The sequence below is a fragment of the Natator depressus genome, chromosome 1 (assembly GCF_965152275.1).
Source record: "Natator depressus isolate rNatDep1 chromosome 1, rNatDep2.hap1, whole genome shotgun sequence".
NCBI classification, from domain to species: domain Eukaryota; kingdom Metazoa; phylum Chordata; order Testudines; family Cheloniidae; genus Natator; species Natator depressus.
In genome coordinates this window covers 44,391,215-44,406,842 of record NC_134234.1, presented here as the reverse complement: position 1 = coordinate 44,406,842, position 15,628 = coordinate 44,391,215, and the positions used below count along the sequence as shown (strand labels likewise).

At 42.9% G+C, this 15,628-nt stretch overlaps 1 protein-coding gene across 2 annotated transcripts in view; it reads right to left on the bottom strand.

Moving 5' to 3' along the window:
• The window catches only part of WASF3 (WASP family member 3), a 141,070-nt gene extending 137,807 nt beyond the window's left edge, over positions 1-3,263 (bottom strand). For both annotated transcript variants that reach the window (XM_074958751.1, XM_074958724.1), the window contains exon 1: positions 3,176-3,263. The gene's annotated coding sequence lies outside the window, so the exon portion shown is untranslated. The remainder of the gene's footprint in view (positions 1-3,175) is intronic.
• Between the last annotated feature and the right edge of the window lie 12,365 nt (positions 3,264-15,628).

Genomic DNA, 15,628 nt, shown 5'->3' with positions numbered 1-15,628 from the left:
CAAAGCATGCTGAACACACAAAATATAATATATTACTAGCATAAGTGGTGTAACTCACCACTTACAATAGCTGTGAATTGGCTGCACAAGATATTGAACTATGTTCACTCTGTCCATACCAGGGGTGCTACCATTTTCAAAAACTTGATGGGCACTATATTGTGAAATACGGATTAATGTAGCCCGTTAAAAAAACAAACAAAAATGAAGTACTAGGCAACCTGTTTTAGCATACAGCACGGTGATAAGTAGACACCACGCAGAGACACTACTGCAAGAGCAGAGTACTAGCCAGAACTACAAAAACACTTCTTGCCCACCCCTTCCCACAAGCAGGAGAGGGAGATTTGGGAAAGCATACTGTAGGAGGATTCAGAACCAACAGAGAGATCTGACTGTATGCACTACACAACTTTTTTTTAAATCCCTACCAATAGCTCAGGGAATCAGGGCACTCACTATCCTACACCCATTAACTTAAATTAGAGCAAGATCAGGCTCTCAGAGCAGAAGCCCTAAACTTAAAAGGGAAGATTTTCAAAGACACAGGCAACAGTTAGGTACCTAACCCTCATTGTCAATGGGAATTAGGTGCCTAACTACCATTAGTTCCTTTTAAAGTCTCCTCAGAAGAGTCTATTCTACTGAGGTACTTATACTGCCCTCCTAAACACAGCATGAGTGTCATCCAGAAGTGTATTAAGCAACATGACTAGCATCTGTCGCATGTAGTTCTTCCTTCTTTCTCCCCGCAATGGAAAATTGTGTGAGGATTATGTATTATTTAATATATTAAACACTATGCTTACATGTATCATGTGTTTATATTAATAAAGGCAAGGTTGAGCAAGTGTGCTTTGCACTTGGAGCAGACGGCGGTGAAGTTTGCAGTTGGTCTCAGATGCTGAATGATTTCATGCTACAGTTCTGGAACCACCCTCGAGGAAAGCCACATGTCCTGCACAGAAAAGTCTATCCTTGGGGTAGACAATCATATTGTGCCGGAGAAGCAGGGCTGTTGACAGCAGTTGTTATCCATAGTATCTTATGCATGTGCTTCACAGCTTGCAGGATCACGAAATTGTTTAAAAAAAAAAATCAGAGGAATCACAATGCAATAATATTTGGAAGCTAACCTTATGCAACATATATGAACAAGAAAAACATAATCAAAAGGCTATTTTATTAAATCAACTAATAATTTTTCAGTGCAGAACTGAAATACTTACACAGCACTTCTACCCAGGAATCTTATGCTATGTCCAACATTGTTGTAGTTAAGCATTAGCCCCATTTCACAGATGGAGAAACTGATGCGCGGAGAGTATGTCTATACTACAATGGGATCAAGCTGCTCAGAGCAGTAGACAAACTGGCACTAATAGGGCTTGAGATACCATGCTAAAAATAGCAGCGTGGATGTTCCGGCTCCAGTGGTAGCTTGGGCTCTCAAGCCCACCGGACTCCAGGCGTCTGCACTTAGGTATCTAATAAGGGCAAGTCTACACTACAGCACTACATTGGCCCAGCTGCACGGATGCAACTGCTCAGCTGCAGCACATCTGGTGAAGACTAGCTATACCAACAGGACAGCGCTCTCCCGTCAGCATAATTACTCCATCTCCACAGAGGCAGAAGCTATGTCAGCGAGAGAGCATCTCCCACCTACATAGCGACGGTGTGGACAGCGCTTCAGTCGATGTAACTTGCATCACTTGGGGGGGGGGGGCGGGATATCTCTTTCACACTCATGAGTGACGTAAATTACATCGACTTACACTGCAGAATAGACCAGCCCCAAGTCTCAGTTGGAGCCAGCCCCAACATCCACACTGCTATTTTTAGAAATATTCAACTTTTTTTTTTAAATCACAACTTCTGTGAAAGTTTTTAAACTACTTTTGTTACAAGTAACACCTACTACCACTACTGTATGTGAAAAATGAGAGGAAGAAGCATTCCTCTATTTTTTCAGTTTATTTTGTGCATTTGATACGCTGGGTATATTGAGCTCACAGCTCTCCTGCATGGTCAATTTGTCTCCCAAATTTTTGAACAGATCTTTCACACAGCAAGGCACAAAGAGAAAAGTATTTTTTAAAAGGGAAATGCAACTGCAAAACCACAAAAGCTGACAGAAGGAATATTCAAACTGGTTTTCAACTGCCTAGAATTCAAGCCATCAGGGTGTCTTTAAAGGACAAATTAGATTCCTGTTAAGTATTACCACTAACTTCAAAGGAACCTAAGTAAATAAGCCAAAGACACATAATAAGCTGGTGGCAGAGAGAGAAATCAGAAGCCAAACGAGCCTTTTGTACTCTCACCACTAAACCACACTTCCTCCCACACAAAAAAGAAACAAACAGATTTCTAAAAACCAGCTGCTCCGATAAAGCCACAGGTCGCTTTTGAGAAGTCCGGAGGGGCAGTCTGCGGACATCTCAAATGCGCATTTTAGGAAATAAAACCTGTTTTTAAAACTCAGAAATAACGAGCGTGAAGGGAGCCAGCGGGCAATGGGCAGCACCTCCGGGGGCGCAGATTCACGAGCCCCGGCCGCAGCGAGGGGCACCCGGCACGGCTGCGGGCTAGCGGCTGGGGAGGCGTTCAGCGCGAGAGAGTGGCCGGGATGGGGGTTGACACTATTCTCCACCCACCCACCCACGCGCGCACACACACACACACACACCCCTCCAGTCCTTGCGGGGGGCGCCGGCCCGGGTCTCCGCAGGCCGGGCTCACAGGGACTCCAGGGCGGAGGCGAAGCGTGGGGCCGGGGTCCCCCTTTCCCCCAGCCGGAGCCCGGGATCCAGCTCCGCTCTCCCCACAGCCCTCGCCCCTCAGCGGGCCGGACACCAGCAGCATCGGGGGAGGGGGAGAAGAGGGGGAGAGCGCCCCTCACAGCCCCACCCGCTCCGGGAGGGAGGGGCGCGGGTCCGGCAGGAGGCCGGGGGCCGGCAGGGGGATGAGGGGGATTATCTCCCCGGGCTGGCGGGGCGGGGCCGCAGCGAACCCGCCACCCCTTGCGGAGTCTCCCTCGGCGGCAGCTGGTCGCTCACTGGGGAGGGGAGGGGAGGGGGGGCCGCTCAGGACAACCCCCAGTACCCGCCCCGAAGGATGCGCGTTCTGGGTCGCCGTGCCCCCGGCCGGGGCGCGCGCCACCCGCACTCACCTCGCGCCGGGCCCTCACCCGCCTCTGAAGGCAACCGCCGTGCGAAGGACTTCTCTTGTCTTGCCCCGTGTCCGAGACCCCCACCACTGGCGGCCCGCCCCAAGACACGCCCACTCACCCCCCCAAGCCGAGGGGGCGGGGCAAGGTCCACCAATAGGACTCAGAATTCGCACGTACACAAAATGATTGGCGTGCGCCGTGACCAATGGGGAAGCCGAAGACTGCGGGCGGGGGGGGGAAGAGAGGCTGCCTGTCACTCAACTGGCCCCAGCAGGGAGCCCTGAGTGACCTGCCTAGGGAGTGGACCCTGCGGGAACGGGGAGGAGGACTCCTGGTGCACAGAGGCGGGCGCCCCCCTGCGGGATCCCAGCGCAATCCGTTCTTCTCCCCACCCTTCCCCCCACACACAGCGCCCCCCCCCGCACAGTTACCAGGACCTCTCATCACCACAAACACACACCCCCGCACAGTTACCAGCCCCCCAGTCGCCAGAGCTGCTCCCCCCACACACATAAAGTTACCAATCCCCAGCCCTAGGTTGCCAGGACCATCCCACCCCCACCCCCACCCCCCCCACACACACACACAGAGTTACCAGCCCTTCTCACCTCCCCCCACACTCCCCGTTACTGGGGCTGCTTCCACAGTTACCAGTTCCCCCCGCCACACACACAGCTACAAGAGCCACCCCCACTTTCCCCCACATGCAGAGTTTCAAGGGACCCCCCCAGTTACCAGGGCCCCTACCTCTTCCACAAACACACAACACAGCTCTACCAGGGGCACCTGCCCTCCCCTCCATAAGCACAGTTACCAGGGGCCCTTTCTGCTGAAACCCCTGTTTAAATACCACCACCACAGTCACTTGGAGTTGCCACAGGCCCCGTCAGTATCTCCGCCACAATCCCTTCTACAGATCCCCAATCCCTCCCTTTACCAGGGCCCCCCACAGCCTCCTCCTCTCCATTTCCAGGGTTTCCCCCACAGACCCAGTTAGGGTGACCAGATAGCAAGTGTGAAAAATCGGGACGGGGGTAATAGGAGCCTATATAAGAAAAAGCCCCAAATATCTGGACGGTCCCTATAAAATCGGGACATCTGGTCACCCTAGACCCAGTCCTGGAATCTCTCATCCCATCCCAGTTACTAAAACCTCCCAGTTACCAGGGTTCCACATGCAGATACTCCCCCACCTCAATTCCGGGGCCAATGAGCCTGGGAGGGCTCCTTGTTGAACAGTTGCAGGGAGCCCATAGGACCTTGTGGCCCTGGCCCTGCCAGCAGGATGCATTGTGAGAGCTGCAGCTGCTGACACAGTATGAACAATATTTCCTTCTTTGCTGGGGTTTTGTCCTTTGTAGTTAGTCCTGTAACTGGGTCTTTTGTTTCCCAGTGCAAAGCCCTTTATAAAACATTAAGTCAGACTCTATCATGTGAGTAAGATTTTGGAGAGGGGGAAAAACAACTGCCAAATGAACTTTAATGGCTCAGGGCACTTTATTAAATAATCACTGCTGAAAATACAGGATTAATGAACGACATCTTAAATCAAAGGGTACTCAACCTTTTCAGGCAACTGCAAGTTTACTCAGCTGAAACCTCACCTGTACTATCTAGAGCAGTGGTTCTCAAACTCTTTTCATGGACCACTTGAAAATTGCTGAGGGTCTCGGCGGACCACTGAATGATCTTTCCAAATGTTGTTTGTACTGTTAGCTAACTATTGTAAAGGGCTTTGGATAAAAGCGCTATATTAAAAAAATAATTAATGGTTTTTTGTTCTACAAATAAAAGCACACAACTCATATTTTAATATCCGTAGTCTTACCTTTCTAATGCAATGGATGTGCCCTCTTTCCCCAGCCGCTGCAGCCCCTGAGGGGGGTCTCTCGCTGGCAGCCTCAGCTCTGGAGCTGGGGAAAGTCGCCTCTTTCTCTGACCGCCGCAGCCCTGCACATCCTAAATTCCCCCACCCCCTCTTCTCACCCAATTGTCCCTCCCACCTATTTCCCCCACCTCACCCCACTGTCCCCTCCCACTTACCCCCTATTCCCCCCAAGGCCACCACCTCACTTTACATGTGCATCTTCTCCAGGGTCCAGGCACCTAATTAGTGGAGCCACACCTGCGTGGCTTCACTAATTAGGTGGGTGGCCCTTCATTCTTTCATGTGCAGCCGCCCAGGCGTGCACCTTAGTGGGAACTATCTGCAGCCACCTGAATGGAGCTCGTGGACCACAGTTTGAGAAACTCTGATCTAGAGTCTACCAGCTCACATTTCAGATATACATACTTCTCTCCATAGTGGGAACAGAGTACAAAACTGGGGTTTGGAGCACATCATTCTCCAATACACGATAAAGCACGCACAACTACGTGAGAAGCAGGTAGCAGAGGGGTTGGGCCCTATATAAACCATAATGGCCTTGATTCTTCCACATTTATTATTAAATAATATCTTATGCAAGTGTTTCCATTAATTTTGGAAGGATGGCTTGGATATTAAGATTCTACTCAGTGTAAAGACAGCAGAATCGGGCCCTAAGATATGGAAGTTGAACCTAGGGTCAGAAAAGCTGGAAGTACCAATAGTATTAGGAACCAGCAGTTGGGAACCATTGATCTAACTCTCCAAGGTTATGGGATAAAAACCAATAAGCAGTATGGCTTTTTACATTTTTCAGTACAGATGATGGTAGCTCTAAAATCACTGATGCAAAACAGACAGAAGGCTAAGTGTCATTAGGCAACATCACTTACATGGGGGAAAGAGATGGCCTCTTCCTCAATATCAGGGTCCAATGGGGCAAAAATCGTTAGAGAGGATGGTCTCAGAAGGTTTTGAGAAGAAATCGTTTTGTTAAAAAGGTGATTGCTTCCCCTAACACACATACAGCAAAAGAGAAAATTATTCAGAGACAGTATCATAAGACAGCTGGAAAATTACTCAGCATTGTTAAACCACTAGTACATTAGCACTGGTTCAGTAATATTTTATAGTGGCATTGAGATTCTAGGGTTTAAGAAACATTAATTTTAAATGGATCTATTACTACCAGTAATTTTTCTCTGCTACAGCAATAGAAACTGTAAATATTCTGCATGAAGCAAGAAATTAATGCATATTTATTCCATCCAGTTTCCAGTCTCCTGGATTTCTTCTCAGCTCACATTCTTCTTTTCATACTTTAGTGACATTGTTGCACCAATACTTGTTTTTTACAATAATTTCTAAATGTTTGTAGAAGTGGAAATCAGAAGCAGTTTTCACATTGCTATTTTGACTTGGTCTTAGAATTTGCTAATAATGCAAACTGCCAAGCCACTTGTATTTAGTCTGTCCTACATTTATAACTTACTTTGTATTAAGTAAGGGATAAAACTTTGTATTAAGGGATAAAAATTGCGGGATAAATTATTTGCAATGACTCATTCAACCAGTTCTAGTTATAGGTATTGTTATTTTGGGGTGAAATCCTTCAGTCCTAGTTTCAGGAAAACCCTCTGGAACTAATGTCTGCAGGTCTGGGCTATTAAGAGATGTCCAGGACCAGGGGCTTGACCCTCCATCTCATGAAATCAAAAGTAAAACTCCCAGTGGCCTCAATGGGTGCTGCAATTGGAAGTCATAATGCAGCAATATTAGACATCAGGATTGAGATATATTAACAGAGCTGTTTGTGGAAGTGTGCATGATAAGCTGTTTGCAATGTAAGTGACTCAGCTCAGCATTATGAGGCCCTCACTTTCTTAAATTGTGTATTTCACACAAAAATATAACATTAAATAACACTTCTGAAGCCTGTTCTCTGCTGTAGCTTATAAAAACAGTTTTTATAGACAACAATATTCAGTATCATGAAAGTATAACATTGCTGAGTAATGTTAAAATAACCAATCTTACCACAAATGATACAATCCCCTGAAAATCATTACAGTGCCTCATATTATTAATAGAACATCGTTATGCCTCAGAAGTGTTTAGTGTTGAATCAGCATTTGAAATAAATTGCTTTTTCCTCCAGCCACACCCTACTAAAAGGCCTCCATGTCTTCACTGAGGAAATTGATTTAGTACAACTAGAAGATACTTGCAATGCACAATATAAGATGCATTACCACATTATGGTTTACTACATATGCATTAGAGGAATTTAGTTTTCAGGGCTGGTTTTCCTTAGCTTTCATAAGTATATCCATATTAAAGAAAGCCAAAGGCAAATTTTTATGAGGTCACTGACTATTCTGTAATTTTATTTGCAATTTTTTCTTCACTACTTCTCCACATTTGTGCACTCAAATTACTGGAATATGGAGAAACTAGTAAATTATATTAAGATGAGATTCAACTAGGTCCTTAGTAGAAAGATATAAATGTGAAGTGGCATTATTTAATCTCATTTGTAACTGATCTTGTGAAAAAATGCAGAAAAGCAAGAACAAAAGGTAAGACCAACAATTTTTCAATCCACATGCTTTCATCAACTGCACAAGATCTGTAATTACACAAGTAATGAGTAAGGCCCATGAGGTAAATACAAAGTGTTTACCATTTAAAGCACTTACATTATTTCTCTAGGCTGGCTCCAGGGTCCATCAGTGTTCTGTGTTAGGATATCATAAGAGGTGGGAACCAGTGGTCTGTAGCAGGAACAAACATAGTGCTACAAAACCATTAAGAACCTATCTGTTGAGAAGACTCCCTTTTTAAAAATAAACATGAAAAACCACCCATCCAAGCTCATGGTCAATTAGGAGATATTCAAGAACAAAAATAAACCCTGTGGAATATAGGAATCACCAAACCATGAAACACCTATGGTCCAATTAGTGCAGTAGCCAACTTGGATAGCAGATAGTGCCAGATGCTACAGAGGAAGGTACAAGAAATTCCACAGAGGACAAGTTGTGGAATAACTTACTTAAAGAAGTCTCTTCCTAACACCCACCCATTACTGGTTGGCTTATGCCCTGAAGAATGAGGTTTATATCACATATAAAAAAACGTGTTTGTTTCAGTTGTCTATGGTTTGAATCTTTCTTGGAGAGAAAGAACCCACTTTTGTCTAGTAAGAGATTTGGTGGGAGGGGATTCATTGACATTGTAGCAACCTCCTTTCCCCCAAAATTGGTCATCAAAACAAAGTAAAACCCAGAAGGATCAGGAAAGGATTACTGTGTCTATAATAAATATGCACCAGTTGGGATCTCCAAGATTCATAAAAATGAGAAGAAAAAGAGATAATTTAGTCCATCCCCTGCTAATGCAAGATTACTCTATGTAGTACATTTTCCAGTATTCTGACCAATCTAGTTCCCAATGTCCCAAGTGACAGGGGTCCCACTACTTCCCTTGGTAAAACAGTTCCATGGCCTCATAAATCTCACTGACTAGATATTTAACCTATATTTTTCCTTTCTTGGTTTCATCCCATTAGTCCTAGTTATACCTCATGTAACACAGCCACCAAATGATCTGCCTTCTTAGTGTTTAGAGTGCTGCATAGTCAGCTCTTTTAATCTTTCCTTGTAAATCACTCCCTCTAGTCCAATGATCACTCTTGTACTTCTCAACATGAGTCACTTTGTCAATATCTCTGTAGTAACACGGAGGAGGTTTTCAAAGGCACAAATGGCAAATGCCTAGCTCTTATTGACTTGCAATATGCCTTTAAAAACCTCCCCCATGGAGCACATAGAACAGAATGGAATATCCTCAGTGGGTCAAGAAAGTACCAGTCTAGTCACGGGAAGTATAAGAACCCCAGAAGATCAGGGAAGAGCCAGTCTGCCACAGAAAGTGCACACCAGTTGGGAACACCTTCTATGGTGTTAATATAAGAATGTGAGCCACCTAAAGGATGAGAAAGAAGATTGAGAACAATACTGGGAGTTCTGAGAGAGAGAGCTTGACCAACTGGAAAACTCAAGATTCCCCTCAAGGGCTTGGAGCCAGACATTGAAATTCATAATCATGAAATGTCATAGTGGGGCCTACATTCTTTGGACTTTTACTGTAGTGTAGAAAATAGGGTTTAGTTGAAAGAAAGGGTAGGAGGTGACTATGGTGAGGGAGGTGCAATGAGGGCACTGGGTTAAATGATTTTTTTCTTTTATAAAAAACATGTTATAGTGGGTGTACATCAATGAGTGAATGCATAATGGTTTCTGTAACAAAAATACATAAATAAGAATAACATTGAAAATAAAAATACAAGCAAAGGAAGGAAAAAATAGACAAAATAAGGCTCTTATCTTGCAAACATGTACCCACATGCATAATTTTACTCACCAGAGTAGCACTATAGCTACTTGATTAACATCAGCAAGTATGAGGTTTCATTATTGGCATCAATGGAACAACTCATATGAGTAAAGATGTAGAATCAGAGAAATGTAGGAATGGAAGAGATCTCAAGAGGTAATCTTCTAGTCCAGTGATTCTCAACCTATTTACCATTGTGGGCCACATATGCAGCTCTCTCTGTGTTATGTGGACCACATCCACAAAATATATATACTACTTGTATGGCTCTGAGGATGTCACATGGGCTGTAGCTGTGTGCTGATTGGGCCACAAGCAGCCCATAGGTTGAGAACCACTATTCTAGTCCAACTCTCCTTGCTGTTGCAAGATATGTAGACCATCCCTGACAGGTGTTTGTCTAAACTGTTCTTAAAAACCTCCATTGATGTGGATTCCACAACTTCCCTTGGAAGCCTATTCCAGCACTTAACTAACTATCCTTATCATTAGAAAGTTTCAAGATAAGAGCCTTATTTTGTTTAATCTTGTTTTTCCTAATATCTAACCTAAAACTTCCTTGCTGCAAATTAAGCCAATTACTTCTTGTCCTATCTTCGGTGTGCATGGAGACACTTGAACACTGTCCCCATATAACAGATATGTTATCAGGTCTCTCCTCAGTCTTCTTTTTCAAGACTATACATACCCAGTTTGTATAAACCTAAACCTTTTATCATTGTTGTTGCTCCCCTCTGGAGTGTCTACAATTTGTCCACATATTTCTTAAAGTGTGATACCCAAAACTGCATACAATACTCCAGCGGAGGCCTCACCAGTACCAGGTAGAGCAGGACAATTACCTCTTGTGTCTTATATACAACACTCTTGTTAATACATCCCAGAATAATATTAGCCTTGTTTGCAACTGTATCACATTGCTGGCTCATATTCAATTTGTGATCCACTATAACCCCCAGACACTTTTAAATAGTACTACTGCCTAGCCAGTTATTCCCCATTGTGTAGTTGTGCATTTGATTTTTCCTTCCTAGAGCTGAGTACTTTTCACTTGTCTTTACTGAAGTTCACATTGTTGATTTCAGACCAATACCCCAATTTTTCAAGGTAATTTTGAATTCTAATCCCGTCCTTTAAAGTGCATGCAACCCCTCCTAGCTTCATGCCATCCACAAATTTTATAAGCATATTCTCCACTCCATTATCCAAATCATTAATGAAAACATTGAATAGTACCAGACCCAGAAGAGACCCCTAAGGGACTCCTCTAGATATGCTCTCCCAGTCTCACAGGAAAGCATTGGTAACTACTCTTTGAGTACTGTTTTTCAACCCACTGAGCACTCACCTTATAGTGATTTCATCTAGACCACATTTTCCTAGTTTGCTGGTGATATGCCTAAGCATTTGTAGAAGCATGCCATTAGATTGTAACATTTGCAGAACTGGCATCAGGTCTATCTACGTGTTTGTACAGGACCTAGCACAACAGAGTCTGATCCTGATTGGGGCCCATATAAACTAATAATAACATAAATCCTAGGTGAGGAGAGGTTTCTATTAAACTAAAGATGAAAATGATTTGTATGATCAGTACACTACCCTTGTGTTATTTATTTTTATATTAAATTTGTTTAATTTTATGCTGCCCTCAAACATAAACCAGGCCACATGAATTTCTACTGGCAACATAAAACTACATGGTAGCATTGTCAGAGGGGTGTTGGAGTGTTTGACAAGGAGAAGGCAAAGATGGGATTTGGGTACTGGGGAGGCAGTTTGGATATATGGCATTCAGAAGGCACTTGAGGTTTTGGGCATTGAGTCGGGGGTACATTTACTCTTTCCCTCCATCACGTGACTAGAGCTGAAGGTTACTTTACATTTTAGGGAGATTTGAACCCCTAGTGTCACACCCCAGCACTGCTATTTGCCAGACCCCCCCCCACCCATTATCCACCAGTAATACATGGGTACATTCACTGGAAATTTCTGCTAAGATATCAGCAGTGAAATAGTTAAAGTTGATATTTTATAATTTCACAATCGGCTTCAGATACCCAAATAGCCTGCTGCAGTCCCCACCTGAGCAGGCTGTGACCACAGGGCTAAACTGGCCGAGTAACCCAGAATTGAATATAGGCCATAATTAATAGTGAAGGTTCATATTTTAGAAACACCAGTGATCAGTTTTTGACCACAGTCAAACACCAGATTTTAATTTTTAAAAATAAGCAGAAAATAATTCACATCTTCATAATAGCATAAAAATATTTTAAATGCTCCTGATCTGGGAGGAACATCTTATTGAGAATAATAATAATAAGGTAAGCTTGTTTGAAAAACAAGTAAATTTTTGAAAATGCAAAACTTAATGTATAATTAATATGTCAAAGTACACTGGGGGTAATTTTCAGCAAATAAACATAAAGCAAAGCTTTTTAACTATCAAAGCATATGTTAGCAACTTATTATTGCTTCTTCCAAAAAGATATCCCTCACCAGTACTTTTTTATTACTTCTCACTGTGAAACTAGCTAAGAGTGAGATGAAGTCCACAATTCATAGATTAAGAATACACGGGGAGAGGGTGGAAATGGGATTTTTCACCAATAAATATACACATACATTTAAGCTTAAAAACCGGAATCCCTTTTTGTAACAGTTTGAGAATATCACATTGCATGGATTTTTGGTTTTAAACATATTCTTTAATTCATCAGTTCTCAAACTGTGGGTTGCGACCCCGTTTTAGTGGGTTGCCAGGGCTGGCTTAGACTTGATGGGGCCCAGGGCCAAAGCTGAAGCCTGAGCCCCACCAGCTGGGGCCAAAGCCTGAGGGCTTCAGCCTTGGGTGGCAGGGCTTAGGTTACAGGCCCCCTGGCTGGGGCTGAAGCCCTTGGGCATCAGTTTTGTCTCTCCCCTCACCCCCAGCATGGGGCCATGGGGCTCAGGCTTTGGCTTTGGCCCCCTAGGCTGGGGTCGTGTAGTAATTTTTGTTGTTAGAAGGGGGTCGTGGTGCAATGAAGTTGGAGAATCCCTGCTTTAATTGTTTTATACAAAAGCATTTAAGCACATGCTAAACATCAAGCACCAGAGTAATCCTATTGATTTCAACATGGATTTTAGAATGCTTAAAGTTAAGAATGTGCTTTGCTAGGTTGAATCAGAGTGCTTGGCACCTTGCAAGATTGAGTCCTGAATTAAGTGAACATTTAAGGCAGTGGTCCCCAAACTATGGGGTGCACCCCACAGAGGAACATTGTGGGGGGGAGGGCACAGTGGGACCCGGGCCAGCCCCCACTGGGGGTGGGGAGGGAGCACCACTCAGCCTCACTCTGTCCCCAGCTCCACTCCAGCCCCAGCCTCAGCCCCTGGTTCCCAGCTTTGACCATGGCCCCACTCCCAGTTTCAGCCATGGCTCTGCTCTCAGCTCCTGCCCGGCTGTGGTTCCGCTCCTGGCACCAGCTCCCCACTGTGGCTCCCAGAGGTGGGTGTGCAGACAGATTCCACTATGGGTAAGGTGGGGGCATGACAGAAAAAGTTTGGGGACCATTGATTTACGGTAATTGTATGTGCAAGATGTATGAGTACATATTCCTCATTTTCAAATTCCTCATCGCACAAGCAAATCCTACATATGTGCATGGAAAATGGACTGTGTAAGAAGTGTTGTGCTCAGATATCCACAGTTATGTGTATATAAGAAACACAAATGCAGAACTTGCACATGCAATTAAAACTTGCTGAAAATTTGAGCCTACATTGTATACAAAATGCTGTTTCTCCTCTCTCCATTTCTGTTATGGAAAAAATGTACAAACTGAATAAAGGAAAGATTTAAACAAGTCCTAGGTAGGCGCAGATTTTCAGCTGTAGGAAGATCTGTCATTTAGCTAATAAAATAATCTCAAGAGTTGGTAAAGGAGTGCATGAGTTGACATGTGTACCAAGGCAGAGCAAAAACCTGTAACAAGAAAAAGAAACAGAGAAATATTAGAGGACTCACAGAAAGGGAGATTGGAAATTTCTGAGAGAGAGCAAGAGAGAGCAAGAGAGAAGGAAGCACTGAAGGGGAAATAAAAGACTAATTTGCTTGTTTAGTTTTAACTGGAATCTGAGCTAGATGGTTTTTCTGCCATACATCAAACTGATTTCTGGGATTCAAGAAACAAGACAGTTCAATACAGACTGTCTGTTTTTATGTGTCTTTTTTGTTTCTCCTTTCAACCGATACCTCATGGCAAACATTACAAAAAACATGCTGTTTAGAAACAACTGTCATTACATAGCATTTATTTATTTATTTTAAGACATTTTAAGACCATGAAAAAAAGGTCATCTTCTGTAACTTGTCTGCTCTTTTCTGGTTAGGTTAATCAAATGTCTGACTTTTTTCATTATAATTCTCCATTCAATCCTTCTTCAAAACCAAATCTAGCTTTGTTTTATTTTATTAATACCTTCTCCTTCAATTGCCTCCCTCTTGGTATTTTATTCCATAAAGTCATTGTATAAAAGAGTTCTGCCTAATTTCCTTGTTTACTCCTCTTTGCCCATCAATTCTTCTTTGGGGTAGGGACTTGTCTTCCTGTGTGTCTGAATTGTGTCCAGCACCCTGGTGCTGTAAGTATAGTAAAATGATAATATCCCTTGTTCTTTTTTTAATAATTTACTGTGGTGTCTGGAGTTAAGTAACTGTTCTTATTATGTTTTCTGTGTACTGGACCTCTAAATTTCTAGGAGACTACATGAAGGAGCAGGAACAACCTACCACAGAAGAGACACACTGCTTTTTCTAATGGAGACTTTACTTTCGTTCTTTCTAGTTTTGTTCTTTGTCTGCTCTTCTAAAACAAAAGTAATTTAGATTGAAAGACACAGCTGTTTGTATGGAAAACATAACACTAGTATCAACATTTTCTATCAGCTTATTTATCCTTGTATCAATTATTGCACTAACATTTCATTAATGAATAGGCAAAGTTAAAAACAAATAAGTCTAGACTTCCTGAGACATCACATCAGCCACCAAGGAATGTTTTTATAATACCATCCTTCTAGTGGGCATACTGAGTGCTTTTATAATTTTTCTGGTAGTCCAATAAAGGCATCTTGGAGCAGGTCCAGACTCTCTAATTAATTCACAGTAGGATGCTCACAACGGTCACCATGGATCAGAAAGGTCAAGACTTTGCCTGTGCCTTTAAAACATCAGTAAAAATAAAATTCATGTCTCTCACAAAGGTCACCACAAGCTAAATGTACAACATGATCCTCTCTCAATCAGTCTCATGCTCCCTGCTGATTATCATTATTTCTGCGGTTACCTTAAGGATTTAAAAATGTAATCCAAAAACTAAAGGGAAGTAGTCTTTCAGTGTTTATCAGCTATGTTGGGAACAGAATATTATAAAGGTAGATAGATAGGATAAGTCAGAAAAAGTGAAATAGGCACTGTAAATGTGTAGAGTCATTCACTGATGAGGACACTACTTTAATTAATCTCATTTGATTCTTAGCAGGACTAAGACAGGAAAATCCAGATTGAAAAACATCTGTTGCACAGTTGTTAGAATAGTAATTCAAGGTAAAAGGCTATAAAGTGAGGCAGAATATTAATTCAGCTCCTTTTTTAAGGGAATTAAAAGTACTCTCTCCATGACCAAAATAAGGGAAAGGCTGTGCAATCATCAATTTACAGGAACATGGTGATCTGTAAAGGATTAAAGAAGACACAGCACTAAGGTCAGTTACTTAAAGGATGTAGAGAATAGCTCCAGGACCTTTTATAGCTGATTCTTTCATTATAGAGCTCTCTGATCCTTTGTTAAACAGCAGATTATTCATTTCTTTGTTAACCTCTAGTCAGCACCCTGGACAGTTCACACCTCTCTCAGCTATATACTGCAGTACAAATTGAGAGAGATTGGCAGTAGATAACAGCTTTCTGATTTTTTTAATGTTTACAAAGCACACTCACATACATTAGCAGACAGTATGTACATCATGATATTGTTAAGACTGGAACCCAGATAAGTTTAAAGATAATGCTGCTCTTCTATTGTTTACTCACCTCACTATCATAATACCACTTTGCATAATGGTTGGTGATAGGAAAGCAAATATGGTTTCCCATGTTACACACTGATCTGAGACTCTTTCATAGCTAGTGACATCAGTTAAAG